Here is a 16,455-nt window from a genome sequence, read left to right as displayed (position 1 = left end):
TATATATATATATATATATATATATATATATATATATATATATATATATATATATATATATATATATATATATATATATCCCCTGGTGCAAGGTAGCGCAATGGGCTCGCATTCGGGAGGAAGACGGTTCCAACCCGCATCCGGTCATCCTGATTTAGGTTCTTCGTGATTTCCCTAATTCGTTTAAGGCAAATGCCGAGATGGTTCTTCTGAAGTGTTACGGCTGATTTCCTTCCCCATCCTTCCCCAATCCTAGCTTGTGCTCCGTTCGTTTTCGACGAGTCGTTAAACACTAATCTCCTCCTTCTCCTACCTTTAGCAGTCACCGATCTGCAGTAGTAACCCGCTCTAAAAACGTCTACAGGTTCCCCATATCTTGTCGACAATTCTCTACCAGTTTGTCTTATGTATTTCGCTTCACAAGATGCAGACTGTATTTTATATTGACTCATTCTGTTTCCGACATCATACTTTAAAGTGCACTCTAGGTAAAACAAAATGAGACCCACCACGAATAGGACGTAACTCGTTAGATATCATGTACAGGTAAACAACTTATTATCGGATGATTGATTCAAGAGAAAACGCTTCACAAATTAAGCAAGTCAGTAGCACCTTGGTTCACCTCTGGCCTCATCCAAGCAGTTATTCGGCCTTGGCAAGGATTTTTAGAGTTTTTGGATGTCCTTCTGAGGGACATCATGCCAAATTCTGTCCAACTGGCGCGTTAGATCCTCAATCTCCTGATGGTTTGAGGTCCCTGCCCATAACGCTTCGGCCTGGAATCTCATTGACTGGACTAGAATTATCTGCAGTGATGAGTCCCGCTTCAAGGTGAGCCCCAATGACTTGCGAAGGCGTGTCTGAATACGTCCCAGGTCCCAGGTATAATGGACCAGAGAACCATTTCTTTCCATTGCAAGACCCATCTGGTCGTCGTCCGCAGCACCCTTCAGCACAGCAGTGCGCCAACGATATTCTCTGCCCTGTTTTGTTGCCCTTCATGGCAAGCCAGACCGGACTTATATTTCAGCAAGATAATGGACCACTGCTTGTCTTCGTGGTTGCGAAATCATACCTTCGCCAGCAAGGTTGCCGGACCTCTCCCCAGTTCAGAACGTTTGGAACGTTGTGGGCAGGGACCTTCAAGCAGTTTCGGATTTTGACGACTTGGCCAGTCAATTGGTCTGAATTCGGCAAGATATCCCTTAAGGAGGTCATCCAACAACTGTGTCACTCAGTCCCAAGCTGAATAACAGCTTGTATAAAGGCCAGAGATGGACGAACTTGCTCAATTTGCGGATCTCTTTCCCTCGAAGAAACCACGTAACTTTTCTGAAATTGTAATTTCTTCTCTGTACAAGTACATCACAACTACCGATCCCCACACCATTCGGATAATACTTTCATGGTGCGTTGATTTTTCCCTTAAAGTGTAGTAGTGGTTGTGCTAAAATATTTGTAACGATTATCTTAACAACCGTTACCTCCGGGTTCGTAAGATGGACAATGTTACAAGACATAAAGCAGATGACATATCAGAAGTTAGACACCTGGAAAAGACGAGGGTCATGAGACATCTCCAAGAAATTTTAACGTCTCATCGTGAGGTATTCTCTGGAGCACCTGGAACTACTCGTATTAAAAATTTCGTGCGGCACTTCTAGCTTAAACCGCAAAAGAAGTTTCTGGGTGACCGTATTCATCTCGTTAATGAACAAGGAGAAAGTGGAGGAGTAGTTACGTTTTGTGGTCGCGGAAGGAATTATTGAACCTGCAGCCAGTTCATATAGTGGCCCCTTAATCTGCGTCACTGAGAAGAATGATTCTATTCGGCTTGTGCTCGACCGGTGCCAAATTATTACTATTATAGAGTCGGAGACCGGCCGTTCTGAGATGCTGGAACAGTTATTGCAATGTTTTCACGGGTTAGAGGTGCATATCTCTGTCAACCTTATAACCGAACCCGCCGATTTCCCGTTTGACCTGTCCACTAAATTCTAACGAATCTCGCCCCGTGGATTCGAATGTATAAATTTTTTCGTAATATAGACTAAACTTTTTAATTAAGAAAATAAGAAGTATGGGTAGATTTGAATTACTTGCCATTTTTGGCAGCAGTTCTGTACTGACTCAAACTGTTAACATCTGGAAACCACAACCTAACTTGCTTGTTGCTTGCAAACTGGCTGCTCGACCAACCGTTTCTGTGCCGGGACGGCCAGTACCGTTTGTTCTGCACATTAAAACCACTTTACTGAATATGCTTCAAAAGTTTTTAACAAAAACTGCCCTGTGGAACCTAATTGGAATTTATGTTATAGTCACTTCTTTACCAAAGTCGAAGAGAACTGGTTCCACTGGTTCAAATGGCTCTAAGTACTATGGGACTTAAGATCTGAGGTCATCACTCCCGTATACTTAGAACTACTTAAACCTAACTAACCTAAGGACATCACACACATCCATTCCCAAGGCAGGATTTGAACCTGCGACCGTAGCAGCATCGAGGTGCCGAACTGAAGCGCCTACAACCGCTCGACCACAGTGGCCGGCAGAGAACTGTCATTAGCTTACAGTATGACTATCCTCCTGTAAAGCAAGTTATTCTACAAAGATTTCGATTTCCAGATCTGAAGGAGGATTTCAACTTTAATTTTTCAGAAATAATTTTGCGTTTACTGAAATGAAGTTAATCATCTTTTGTCAAACGGACTTACTTAGAGGCAAGATGGGTGCAAGGTGGGAAAATACTATGTAGTAAAACGACTTCCGTCTTTAAAGTTTTGATGTGTTCGTGCTAGAGTTGATTAGGACGGGAAATGAGCAGAAAATGGGGTCTCCGGTGGTGTTGGGAGAAAACCTTCGAAAGAAAAGACTGATTCCAGTTACCAGTGGAGGTTTTATTTTCCAAATGCCTATGCCTAAGGGCTACACCAAACTCAATCGCTGCAACAGAAGGCTGCCGCAGTTAAATTGCGCTCCCACAGGAAGAAACTAGTGGACACGTCCCGTCGCGGACCGAGCTAGCAGGCAAGAGAGCGTCCCGAATACCGACCCACTCTCACCTACTCATCCTCCACGCCCCACGTGACTGCTCCACAGTACTCCCATTGGTGAGCAGACGGTGCTATAGTGGGCGACCCTCCGTCAGCGATACTCAACGATAGCGTCCCTTGTCAGCAGTACTACTGTGGGACAATGTGCATGTGGGCTGAGCGTGGGTGTTGTACGATGCATCTGTTGCTATGCCGACCCAGACTCAGCCTTTGTCTTACCAGAGAGCAGTACTGTGGGCCACCTGAAAGATAATCAACATGTAAAATCGGAAAGAAATTTGAAAAGCTTTTTTCACCCTAATAAAACTGCTCACCACCTACATAATTTGCATAGGTATTGAAATTAATTACTGAAGAAACTGTGATATTACTTCAAAGCAAAATCAATTATCAGCAAATCAGAAAAGCTACTACTTTTCTAAATAAAACAATAATAGATCTTTAAGGTGGAATTGTAAGATGTCAAAAAAATTTTGAACAGTTGCGTTTTGTTACTTAAATAACGCGGTCGTTTCAATCTATTATTATAGCAGCAAAATGTCGTAAAGCAAGTAAAGTGTGTATAAATGCTTTTTTTCTTGTAACTAAAGTAAGTGTATGTGTGTATATCTTCTAGAAAAACCACTTCTGTAACCAGCTTTACAATTGTTCATCCAGAAGCGGCAAAGACCATGTATGCGGCGGTGGTTGACAGCAGCAACGCAAGCCAGAGATCATCCTGGGCGAGCTGGCAGCTATGTAACGAAACGATAGCCATTTGAAGTGCCAAACAAACTGGTATAGGCATGCGTATTCAAATATAGAGACACGTAAAGAAGCAGAGTACGGGGCTGTGGTCGGCAACGCCTATGTAAGACATGTGTCTGGCGCAGTTGTTAGATCGTTACTGCTGCTACAATGGCAGGTTATCAAGATTTAAGTGAATCTGAACGTGGCGTTATAGTCGGCCCACGAGTGACGGGATACAGCATCTCCGAGGTGGCGGTGAAGTGGGGATTGTCCCCTACGACCATTTCATGAGTGTATCGTGAATATCAGGAATCCGGTAAAACATCAAATCTCTGACATCGTTGCAGTCAGAGAAAGATCCTGCAAGAACGGGAGCAACGGCGACTGAACAGAATCGTTCAACGTGACAGAAGTTCAACCCTTCCGCAGATTGCTGCAGGTTTCAGTGCTGGGCCATCAACAAGAGTCGGCGTGCGAACCATTCAACGAAACACCATCGATTTGGGCTTTCGGTGCTTAAGGCCCACTCGTGTACCCTTGATGACTGCACGACACAAAGCTTTACGCCTCGCCTGGGCTCGTCAACACAGACATTGGACTATTGGTAACTGGAAACATGTTGCCTAGTCGGACGAGTCTCGTTTCAAATTGTATAGATCGGATGGACGTCTACAGTTACGGAGACAACCTCATGAGTCCATGGACCCTGCAAGTCGCCAGAGGACTGTTCAAGCTGGTGGAGGCTTTGTATTGGTGTGGGGGGGGTGTAATTGGAGTGATATGGGACCACTGATAGGTCTAGATAGACTCTGACAGATGACACACACGTAAGCATCCTGTCTGATCAGCTGCATCCATACATGTGCATAGCGCATTCTGACGGACTTGGGCAATTCCAGCAGAACAATGCGACATCCCACACGACAAGAATTGCTACAGTGTGGCTCCAGAGACACTCTTCTGAGTTCCCACTGATCACCAAGCTCCACAGACATGAACATTATTGAGTATCTCTGGGATGCCTTGCAACGTGGTGTTCAGAAGAGATCTCCTCCCCCACTGGTACTTTTACGGATTTATGGACAGCCCTGCAGGATTCATGATGTAAATTCACTCCAGCGCTACTTGAGACATTAATGGAGTCCATGCCACGTTGTGTTGCGGGACTTCTGCATGCTCGCGGGTGCCTTACAGGATATTTGCAGGTGTACGAGTTGCTTTGGCTCTTCAGTGAGTATTGATTGTTAAAGAATAATGGTGGCGCCTTACGTTTGTCTAGATTTATGGTTCAGCTATGGTTTTGTGGAAAGAAACAGTTAGTCACCGTCAAGGAACGGAAGAGTACGAGCTTGAGTCGGTAAGACGACTGTTGTGTTACTGCATATAGTCGACACACATTTGCGTGTGTAACAATCGATACTTTGCAATGAGAATTCGGTATCAATTATCAATATAGTTGGATATTTTCCGTAAATTTTGTTGGAAAGGTTTCGGCAGTTTGTAATGAGAGAGTTAAAATTTTTAAATGCAAGATTACACGATGCAGAAACGGTACTAGGCACAATCAGTAACTGTTTGATGAATTTTATTCCAATCTGGCTCCTCGTAATTTTGTTTTGTACTTGACCTGTGGTCAAGCAATCTTTCAGCGACTTGCTTAGTGAAGCCCTGCTGGTGCGCTGAGTCAGTTTGAAGACTGGTATTCGTGTGTCGTAGACACGACCGCAAATAAAAGTTTTAAAGTCAACCATTGTGTCTGGTTTTGTTGCCTGTGACAGTTGATTGCACATGCCAGTGGATTTGGGTGGTGCGTATAGTTTGAAGATTTTGCAGTAAGAAAACTCTAAGGCAGGCGAGTGTTAGCTATTTGTGTAGATTTGTTGTACGCTGTGAATTATTTAATAATCGAGCGTCGTTCTCGAGTTTTTCTGGATCATAGGATCAAGTGCAGGAAGAAACGGACCGAAAGTGAATTGTGATTACCACTGTATTTAGTCCGTACTCATTGTTAGTGCCGCAATTATAGCGGTTCCCTTGCACTAGCTGAGTCATTTGAAGATGGAAAACCCAACTGTTGCCATTATTCTAGTAGTGACGAGTGGCATTCGATTAAATTTGTGGTGGACGCGCGAGGAGCCAACACCTGAAATAAGAGAGTTTTGAAAATCTGCTTTTAAATTGAGCTTGAAAGTGGTGGTGGCGCGTAGTTTTCTCTGTTTTTTCTGTCTCGTTCAGTGTGGGGATTAGATATGTAGTCCCTCGCTCACATCAACGTTTGTCAATGGAAAGCTCTGATTCATTTTAAATAAACTCTGAGTCGCTAAAATTAATATCAAGTCCCCGTATTATTATTTTATCCACTATTATACATAAACTGAAATCCAATTTTGAACTTTGAAAAGAAAAATATGTAACAAAGCTTGAAAGTTTAGTGATCTGACGTATGACAAGTAGAGCAAGCACTTTCAAGTCAATGATATAAAATAAATAAATTAATGACGAGTATTTAAAAAAGATAGCAGAGAAGTATTTTATCAAAGTTTAACGACGCAAAGTTTACTATTTACGTAATGTTCTGAAAGGTAAAATTGGAGTTCAGTTAAAAAAATATTGACAATTATGAACCAATACGCGAATATTTACATACGAAATAATTCTGATTCAGTGCAAAAGACTATATTTAAACTTAATTAGCAGAGGTATCGCTAATCAGAGGGTGTAAATAACTGTTATTTGTTTCCATAGTAACCAATACATGTCTGGCCTGAGACGACAACTGCATTATAAAAAATAATTAGCCTCAGAACCTATAAGACATTTTGAGACGCGTAAGTGCTGTAATTAAGAAGTAAGAGTAATTAACTAAATAATTTAATGCCAAGTACAACGTTGTTATTATCTGCGTAACGAATTCAATGGTGTCAATATTACGTGGTAGAGCACGACTGTCCTATATAATTTTCATTAATAGTAACTTTTACGGTGCTCACGTTTGTGGTGTGTTGATGACCTCTATAACCATTTATGAGCCTAACGCAAAAAGTTAAAATGGCTCTAAGCACTATGGGACTTAACATCTGAGGTCATCAGTCCCCTAGACTTAGAACTACTTAAACCTAATTAACCTAAGGACATCACAAACATCCATGCCCGAGTCAGGATTCGAACCTGCGACCGTAGCAGCAGCGCCGTTCCGGACTGTACGCTGGCAGTCAGTACAGTGAGTAAACCAGAGACTACAGACATGTTTGTAAATAGTAGTAGCATTGTGTAGCCCCCACTCAAGAAGGCGGGCCCGGCACACTACAGATCGCATATTTAAGGGACTGGTGAACTGCAGTCAATGGATCGATTACAGTTATGTCTGTAAATAGTAGCAGTATTGAGTAGCCTCCATCCTAACACAATTTCTTGGAAACGGTAGGGACTGTACCACTACAGACTGCCAGCTCAAAGGACTTGTGAACGATGATTAACAAATCGGGATTCACGATAGGACAGTGGTTTGCTGATTGACCATGCACGTCCACAACTTCGAGTGGCCTTGGTGTGATGTCTGCGTGGAAATGTTTTGAGACATATTTGGTATAACTAGTATTAATTTATCCCCACTGGATGTGTGTTGGATTTTTGCGATGTTCGTTGCTTTAAGAAATTCTCCAGTTGTGAGTATCTCGAATTCTCATTTGTGTAGGGTATGTAAACATCTCGCTTGCATTTGTGCGTCAAGAGGTAGGGAATGGCATGTTCTAATTGAGGAATATTTTTTTTAAATAGAGTTCAGTAGAAAGAATTTTTGTGCAGATCACAAGAGCTTGACGTCTCGCCCCTCAAATTTGATGGGGCAAATAAGACGATAAATGCATAAGTGTTAGTGCCAATCAATCTGCCTCTCATATAATTTTGGTGGTTTTGCTTTGTCAAGCACGTAATGTGTGTGGAGTATCTTTTTTGTGAGTGCAATTGCTCGTATTTTCCATGTCAGGTAGGAAGACGAAGCTAGGAATCTGAGTTGTGTGTCTTCATTCTCATCTTAATTACAAACAGTAGTCCTCACAACATGTACCTATAACCGCTTGTCCCAAAATTGGATGATTACTCATTTGGAATGAATGTGGGTATGACAACAAATGCATCCAACTAGGCACAGCCAGGTGGAAGCACATAGTTTATCTTTACAGTAGCAGTCTTGAAAGGCAGTTGAATCTTATTTTTGAAGCCAGCTCCGGTGGCGGCAATGTGTCGTGACACGGTTGCCACACATGGCAGTTTGCATCCTCGGGCATGAGGTCGCATGGATAGTTATTGCAGAGCCAAGCGCTGGGATTCCTTCTTCAAGATTTTAGCCGTTGAACGTGAAAGACGATATTTAGCCACTTTCATATCGATTGGTGAAAAGTATCTCTCACCTGTTCTTCACGCTGGCGGTGCTGCATAGCGTGTGCCACGCTAGTTTTACATTGGGGAGACGCCACTAATAGTCTTCTGGAAGCAAGATGGGAGATATAATTGTTTTATTTTTGTCTTATTTCGTTTATTTCTCACTCCATGTGTTAGTGCATTGGATGATTGTTTGGGAACTTAGAATTTAATGCATCATGGTGGTCGAGTAAAGAAAAATGACGCTTCTTCCACCCTAAAACTTTACGTTGCTTAAAGCATGACGAAGACTCGTCTTGTGTGAGGAAGGCTACAAACTTTGACGAAAATCTCTTCCCTCCTCCTGAGATATTTTGGGAGTTAGAAATATGCCTTTGGAAGAGGGAGATGGCAAAACGTGCAACTGCTAAGGGCGGAATCATTGGCATGTTTCAATTCTAACGTAACTTCCTCCCCAACACTCGATAGCAAGAGCCAGTTTTGGAACTGAGAGAGAAATGCAGGACGGGGAAGACATAGAAAACCGCGTGCCCCAGATGGCCATATTAGTGTTTTTTCAATCCACCAGCCGTCAACACCATCTGCAAGCGAGTGCCGTTCTGGAATAGAAGAGAAAGGCTAAGTGTCAGAGAGAGACAGGATGGCGCAGAGCTGTAAGCTTTGTAATGACTGGCCATTTCAAAACGAACGAGTTTTACCCTCTCGCTTTAGATCTGAAAGTAAAACTCACGAAAGTGTGGAGAGGGCAGACGAGAGAGCAGGATTGTGGATTCAGATTACTATAGAAAAGTTGCGTCAGACAGGGAAAGATTATAAATTGTCTCTTTCAAATTTGACGCATTTTGCTTTCTCCCCTCTTGAGGACCGCGTAATGACCTTACTGTAATGACCTTACTTGCGCAAGTAATTCTCGGAGAGATGGAGAGTCGCTGTGTTCGTCTAGGACGCAAAAAATTGGAGAGCTGACGGGCAGCCGAGACGATGGAATTAGCGCGATGCCTGATGGCAATGTTAAGTGTGCCTTTGCGGGTGGATGAAGACTTCCACGGTCCTCCAGAAGTCGGTATTTAGGCCATTTTTGGTTGCGTCCTATCGCTTGCGTGTTTTGCTCACGTGTTTCGGTGAAGTTTTGGAAATTATTGGAATTATTCTTGCATCTTAAATGACGGTGGGTTCAACAAAAGCATCACTAGATGTCCGTTCCTACTGCACCGTATTCTTAGTTACTCTGCCGCCAATGTTTGAAATGGTGATCAGTAGTTAGCAGAGAAACATGATTTTCTGGCGTGTCTGCAGGTTACGTGAGAGAACCACCATTGGCTTCTCTCGTATGTAACGACCTCGTCATTTCATCTGCACATGAATGTAATCCCATATCTTTACAGAATTAATGTTACGGAGAGCACAACTTGCTATGAAACGTTTTACTAATCTTTCATCGTCCATGATCTTGTCCGGTGGTTGTTCATGTTTTATCTACTAATTAACCGTGTCCTACGAAATAAAGACCATTTATATTGTTAAAATAACTTGACATTCTCTTCCAAGACATCTACCGCCACCTTCGCACGAGAACACATTTCCATTGCGCGAGGATTCGATGATTACTACCTTAACCGTGATTCCTAAATCAGCTGAAAAGAAAGCTGGGCTGAAGGAGCATATACAAGTTAATATTCCATTTATCCTATCCCATTCTAAACTTCTTGAGGGAATTTTTGTTCTATCGTTGCAAATACAAAAATGCGTGATTATTTCACCAAACGCGTTTCGCTTCATTGAGATAAAGCATCATCAGTGATCTGTAATTAATTTTTTTACATTTTGATTTGCTTTTAGATCGAAAAACAGTTCGTTAAGAATAGGTTGATTTGTATTTGCGGTGAGTTTTCGGCTTTCTCGCTTACATCGGGAAATGTCGTCTGCTAGCACGTCGTTGTTTTTCTGTGTTAGACACCGATAATTTTGGTCTAACTTTTAGATGTTCTGCAGCACTATGCATTTCTTATGTTTTTCACAACACACTTTTATGCACACCACTGTATTCTGTTTGTTTTTGTACTTCAAGTATGTGTTGTTGTTTACGTTTAGTAGTGTTGCCAATATAACCTTTCCACTACTTTGTCTTTGACCTGTCACATCTTTTAAAATTAGTTATTGTATGTGTGTAATTCTATTTAATTATGTTTCTGTGTATTTATGTACTTTGTATGAGTAGAGAAGGAATAGCGATGGTTGGATTTTCTTTTGTAGGGGATGAGGAAACCATGATGAGTGGACATACCCAAAAAGCAAGGCATAAACATAGCTTCCAAAGAAACAATTCCATACAAAAGCACATCCCAAAACTGAAACCAAAACCAGGCAGATACCAACAATGTGGTATCAGTCAGCTCAGTCACAGAGATAGTGAGAAAGTTACACTGGAATGACTAGTAGGACATTCGACACAAGATGTAAAGAACTCATGAGAGCATTTAAATACGGTGCAAATCATGCAACATTTGCGGATCGTCTAAAAGAGGAACACCATAGACCCAATATTGAAAACAATAGGAATATCATAAAAATCAGTAAAGACAGACACCTCCTCCCTATCCAAGAAAATTTCCAGATACAAAAAGCATTAACACAAAATAAACAGTTGCTCAATGACCAGATAAAAATTGGAAACCAGACTCTATATAGAATAATTTATGAAATTACATGAAATCTTCTTCTCTAACTCACACTCACTACACTGCTATATACTTATGTCCACTCATCTTGATTTCCCCCCTCCCCCCCCCCCCCTAAAAAAAAGAATAAAATCCCTCCATCGCTATTCCTTCTCTACCATTACACAGTACATAAACACACAGAAACATAATTAAATAGAATTACACACATACACTAATCTAATTTTTAAAAAGTGTTGTAGGTCAAAGAAAACTAGTGGAAAGGGTATGTTGGCAACACTACAAAACACAAACAATAACACATACCCTCAAGAATTATAAAGCAACTACAGATACTATGGCCACACAAATGAAGAATTCATTCTAACTATTTTACACCAATCCGACGCTCGACAGGACTACGTTCATTTTAGTTCTCCTACTAGGATTACTATTAAAGGTAGTGAAGCAGACTTTCTAATGGAGTGGAAAATTTTAGGCCAAAGAGACCATGCGTTTCCTCTCCTGTCTGGTTGGAAGAGGCGCCTACTCATTTTGTAAAAAGCAACTTGATGATGGGTCAATACACACCACGAAATTATCGACCTCTGTTCACTGTGACGAGTCGGTTTAAAGTTTGGCAGAGAACTTATTGGTGCACGGATGAGGCCAGTCGTAGCAAGAAATCATTGCTATGTGACCAAGTGACCAGTGATTTTTGGATGGGAGTTAGGGTGATTTCGTATTAGACTACTCTATAATGATGAAATTCCGCCTCAAGAGCAGTGGAGAATTCTCACAAGTAATGATTTCAATATCGTTTTATGTAAATTCAGATCAAACCGAATTAGGTGTTTAGTCAGACACCACGAACTTCTGTGTACTCAGTTAGTTTTTATGATTATTTCCGCTGTGAGTCACGAGCTGACCGTGATGATTGACATATTAACGGAAATTGGTGAACTTTGCGTTCAAATCTTTGTGTGTGAGTAACTTGCCTGTCCATTTCGCATTTCCTTAATGGAATCAATTCTTTACTGACAGATGAGCGGTATGTTATTATCGTCTGCTCTTACAAACCATAGGTATGGTATTTTTATGTGTATTCCTTGTAACACTGTCTCAGGAGTACGCTTCAACAGCTTAATGTATCAAACACTGCCCCAACGTGTGTACTAGCACGCTTTTCCCCATCCCGTAATCTCTGACCACATGTTTCCTTTGAGAGAAAATTACGTGGAATTTCTGATCGGTCTTCCTGGAGTTCACTAATTAAATTCCTGTTGAGCAGTTTTCTGTTTAGGATAAAAACTCGGACTAATAATCAATTAATATTCAAGGAACATCAGACAATTTGGCACTCAGGGTCGAGAAGCTAATGTTAATTCCTATATTTGTGTACATTTACCGCTCAACTACCCAAAGAACTCTTAGCTTTGATTTGTGGCTATTAGCGGAAACCATAGACAGCCTTGTTACAGATATTGGTAAAATCAACTACACTGAAAATGATTATCTCCTTAGCAAAAAGAATTTAAATGTTCTTGCACGCATTACATAAACGTTGGGTGATAATATTATGGTAGTTAAGGTTGTGACCTCTTGGGCTACCATGAACGATTGGACAAGGGACAGTCTGTAACGTTAAAGAAGGGAATTTGTGGTGTATTTAACAGCTTTCTATCAGGTAAATTCTCCAAGTTCATCTCTGGGAGACATAATGTCAAGACGAACTAATATTTCTCCTACACGGATATTATAACGTGGCAGCAAGAGAAACACTGGTAATAACTGGCAAGGGAGCAGAGAATCCCGTTTTGGGGAAATACAAGAATCTTGTTCCTACAACATATGAAGTGGAACTGACTGACGGCAAAATGGATGTTCTGATGGACCAACTGGCTGGAGTATTGCAGCAACTTCTTCTAGATGACTGTTAACTAAATGTTATTATTATTACAACAATAATTTGCTGCGATTTTTAACAAAATCAAATTTGTGATTACCCAAGATTAAACCACGACTTCTGTGTGCAAGAAGACTACCAAGGACACAGTAATGTGATAGTAAACAACGATAAGTCTGTTGGAATAGACTGTATAACGTGGATGAACTCAAACTAAACAGTAAAGCTATATAACAGATTTAAAGGCCATATCACCAATATCTTTGTTCACTCCAGCTCTCAAAACTGCTTTATCAATTTTATAAAGTGTCCAGACATGTAGCTAAAGGAAAAATTTTACGTCTTTCTTGGTTAAAAAAGTGTGTGATCGTCAGATTGTAGACTACAATAAACAACAACAGAATGGTCGATTCTAACCAGTGGAAGACCGTTTAATAAATACTTAAAAACAGTATTTACAATATGCTCCACTGTACTCTGTACAAATTGCTTCACAGTGATGTAAACTATTGTTATGTTTAATCTACATCTACATCTATAATTTTCTAACCACTGTGAACTGCATAGCAGGGGGACCTCCCACAGTACTAATTATCAGTGTTTCTTTCCGTTCCATTCACATATGCAGCGCGGAAGAATGACTGTTTAAATGCCTCCGTGCGTGCTGTAATTAACCCAATCTTATCCTCATGATCCCTACCTTAGAAATGTGTCGGGGGATGTAGTATTTTCCCAGAGTCTTCATTTAAAGCCAGTTCTTGAAATTTCACGAACAGACTTACTCGGGATAGTTTATGTCTATCTTCAGACGTGTGACAGTACAGTTTCTTCAGTATCTCTGTGACACTCTCGCATGGGCCAAACAAACCTGTGGCCATTCATACTGCCATTTTCTGTATACTCTCAATATCAACTCTTAGTCGACTTGGTGCGAGTTCCACAAACTTGAGCAATTTCCTAGGATGGGTCGCACGAGCGATCTGTAAGCTACCTCTTTTGTAGACTGCTTGCTTTTCCCCAGTATTCCACCGATAGACTAAAGCTACCACCTGCTTTACCAACGACTGAACCTATGTGATCATTCCATTTCATGTCCCTACAGAGTGTTACATCCACATCTTGGTATGAATTGACTAATTCCAACCATGGCTCGCTTATACTATGGTCATAACACACTACGCTGTTCCGTTTTCTGAAGTTCATACTTTTACTGCAAGCTGCCAAATTTTTACACCACTTTAAAATTTCATCAATATCTGACTGAATATTTGGGCAGCTTCCTTCAGAGAGTGCTTCATCATAGACTACTGCATCATTTGCAAAATGTTACTATTTATACTGTCTGCAACGTCATCAGTGTACAAAATTAACAGCAAGGGTCCCGGCCCACTTCCCTGGGGAACAGCCGAAGTCAACTGTCGATGGCTCTCCATCCAAGATAACTGGCTGCATCCTCCCTGTTGTGGTGTGCGTCGACAACAGTTATGCCCCCGTTGCTAATGACAAATGGGTGGAAGGTGACCAAAGGATTTGTCGCCGTAGGAATCTGGACAGGTAAGCAAAACGCAGGTTGACGCAAATGCACTTTGAATAAATACATTGTGTCCACCTTATTCTGGAGAAATGTTACACGGTTGACGAACAATACGTCTGAGCTCAGAATTATATTCTAACATTCTGCAACAGATCGATCTCAAGTGTATTGGACGACTGTTTTGTGGATCACTTCTACTACTCTTCATGTAAATGGGTTTGATCCGTGGTTTCTTCCAATTACTGGGCACGGTTGTTTTTTCGAGGGACCTACGATAGATTATAGTTAAAAGAGGGCCCGATACAGCCAAAAATCCAGTATAGAAACTTATGGGGATTCCATCGGGTCCTGGAGTTTTGGTCAGTTTTAACGATTTGACCTGTTTCTCCACGCCACTGACACTAATATCTATTTGACTCATCTTTTTCGGCGGTACGAGGATTAAATTGGAGCGGTTCTCTGGGATTTTCCTTTGTAAAGCAGCATTTGAAAACTGAGTTAAGTATTGCACCTTTGGCTTTGCTACTCTCAATTTCAGTTTCATATCATCTATGAATGACTGGAAAATAACTTTGGTGCCACTAACAATCTTTTTATACGACCAGAATTTCTTTCGGTTTTGTGAAAGATCTTTGGGCAGTATTCTGCTGCGATAATTATTGAGGACTACACGTATTGCTCTCTCGACAGTCAAACTCGTTTCTTTTAGCGCCTTTCTGTGTGTAACCCTATGCTTTGTTTTAACCTATTATGTTGTCTTCTAGAAGTTTCTTTACAGTGACTGTATGAGTATACCGCGGAGGGTCCCTCCTATTACGAGCTACCCACTGCATGGTCAACCATTCTTTTTGGCTCTTCTACATGATCCTGTCCTGTACTAAAAGTTTCAAGTTCTACATTGAGAAATGACACTACTGCATATTTATCTAGCTTACTGAACCTATATGTCTTCCTACTTATTTTAGTTGTTCTTTGTATTTCGGTAACCATGGGTACCACAACCGTTTCATACTCACTGATACCAGTTTCGATATGGCCTCCACAAAGAGGTGAGGTCTAGTTGTTCCCATTAGATCTAAACTATTTTCACCATGAGAGGATTCCGAAATGTCTGTTCCAAATTGTTCTCAGAGAAGGCATATATTAATTATCCCCGTAATACCTTGTCTCACCCACCATTAATAAAATTATAGTTATCTTAATTGTTAGTTGGGTGATTGAAGTCCCCTCCGATGATTACTGCGTGATTGGGGAACAAAATTACAAGCGAATTGACGTGTTTGGTTATTTCAGGAGGTGAGTATGGTGGTCGATAGAAGGAACCGATTAATATTTTGTGCTCACTTTGTGATACTGAATGTTGCTCAGGAAATCTCTCATGCAGCTTCAATTTCTGTCTCGGTGGTTCTGAGTGACTTGTCTACTGCGACAAATACACCACCTCCATTTTCTATTAGCCTATCCCTTTGATATACTCTTAAATTTTCCCTATAATTTCACTGCTATCAACTGTAGGATTTAACAAGCTTTCTCTACATAGTATTATTTGAGCGTCTCTGCTTTTCAGGAGCGTTTCAAATAAAGTTTTACAGTTTGCCTGCATGGGCAATAAGAATATCCGACAGATGACTTGTGTACAATTAAATCTTCCCGATAATCAAGACGAAGAAAAGATTATGAACAATATTCTGTCTGCCTATAGTTTTCATTACTTACCTGAAAGTAATGGGGGAAATTTTTAACCCCGAACTCCAACAATGATGATTCGTTACTGTTGTAACAAATCTGGAGAAAGATATTTGTATCGATCTAGAACTGATCTACACTATACCGGAAAATATGTTGTTGAGTAAGGATTGTATGGACCAGACGTGTACCATTTCCTATTAGAAACAAGAAATTACGCTACAACAGTAAGTATTTAAGTATTAAGTGTTTCGAAATTCACGGAAAACAGATAAAACTTCAGAAAATTTGTTTGATGGGACTCTAACTCAGAACTTTCTGAGCCAGAAACAGTTCATTTTTCAACCTTATTCCAGAGAAACGATTCCAGATTATGGGAAATTACGTCTTCAGGTGGAGATCGAAGATACTCTTTACGTAAGTCATATATGGAAAGTGCGTGTAATAGAGAAGAAAATACATGATGTGCGTAATTAACACAGTTTCTTTATTGTTTCCACAGTG

This window comes from Schistocerca serialis, chromosome 7 (genome assembly GCF_023864345.2).
Source record: "Schistocerca serialis cubense isolate TAMUIC-IGC-003099 chromosome 7, iqSchSeri2.2, whole genome shotgun sequence".
Classification (NCBI taxonomy): Eukaryota; Metazoa; Arthropoda; class Insecta; order Orthoptera; family Acrididae; genus Schistocerca; species Schistocerca serialis.
This window is presented reverse-complemented; position numbering follows the sequence as displayed.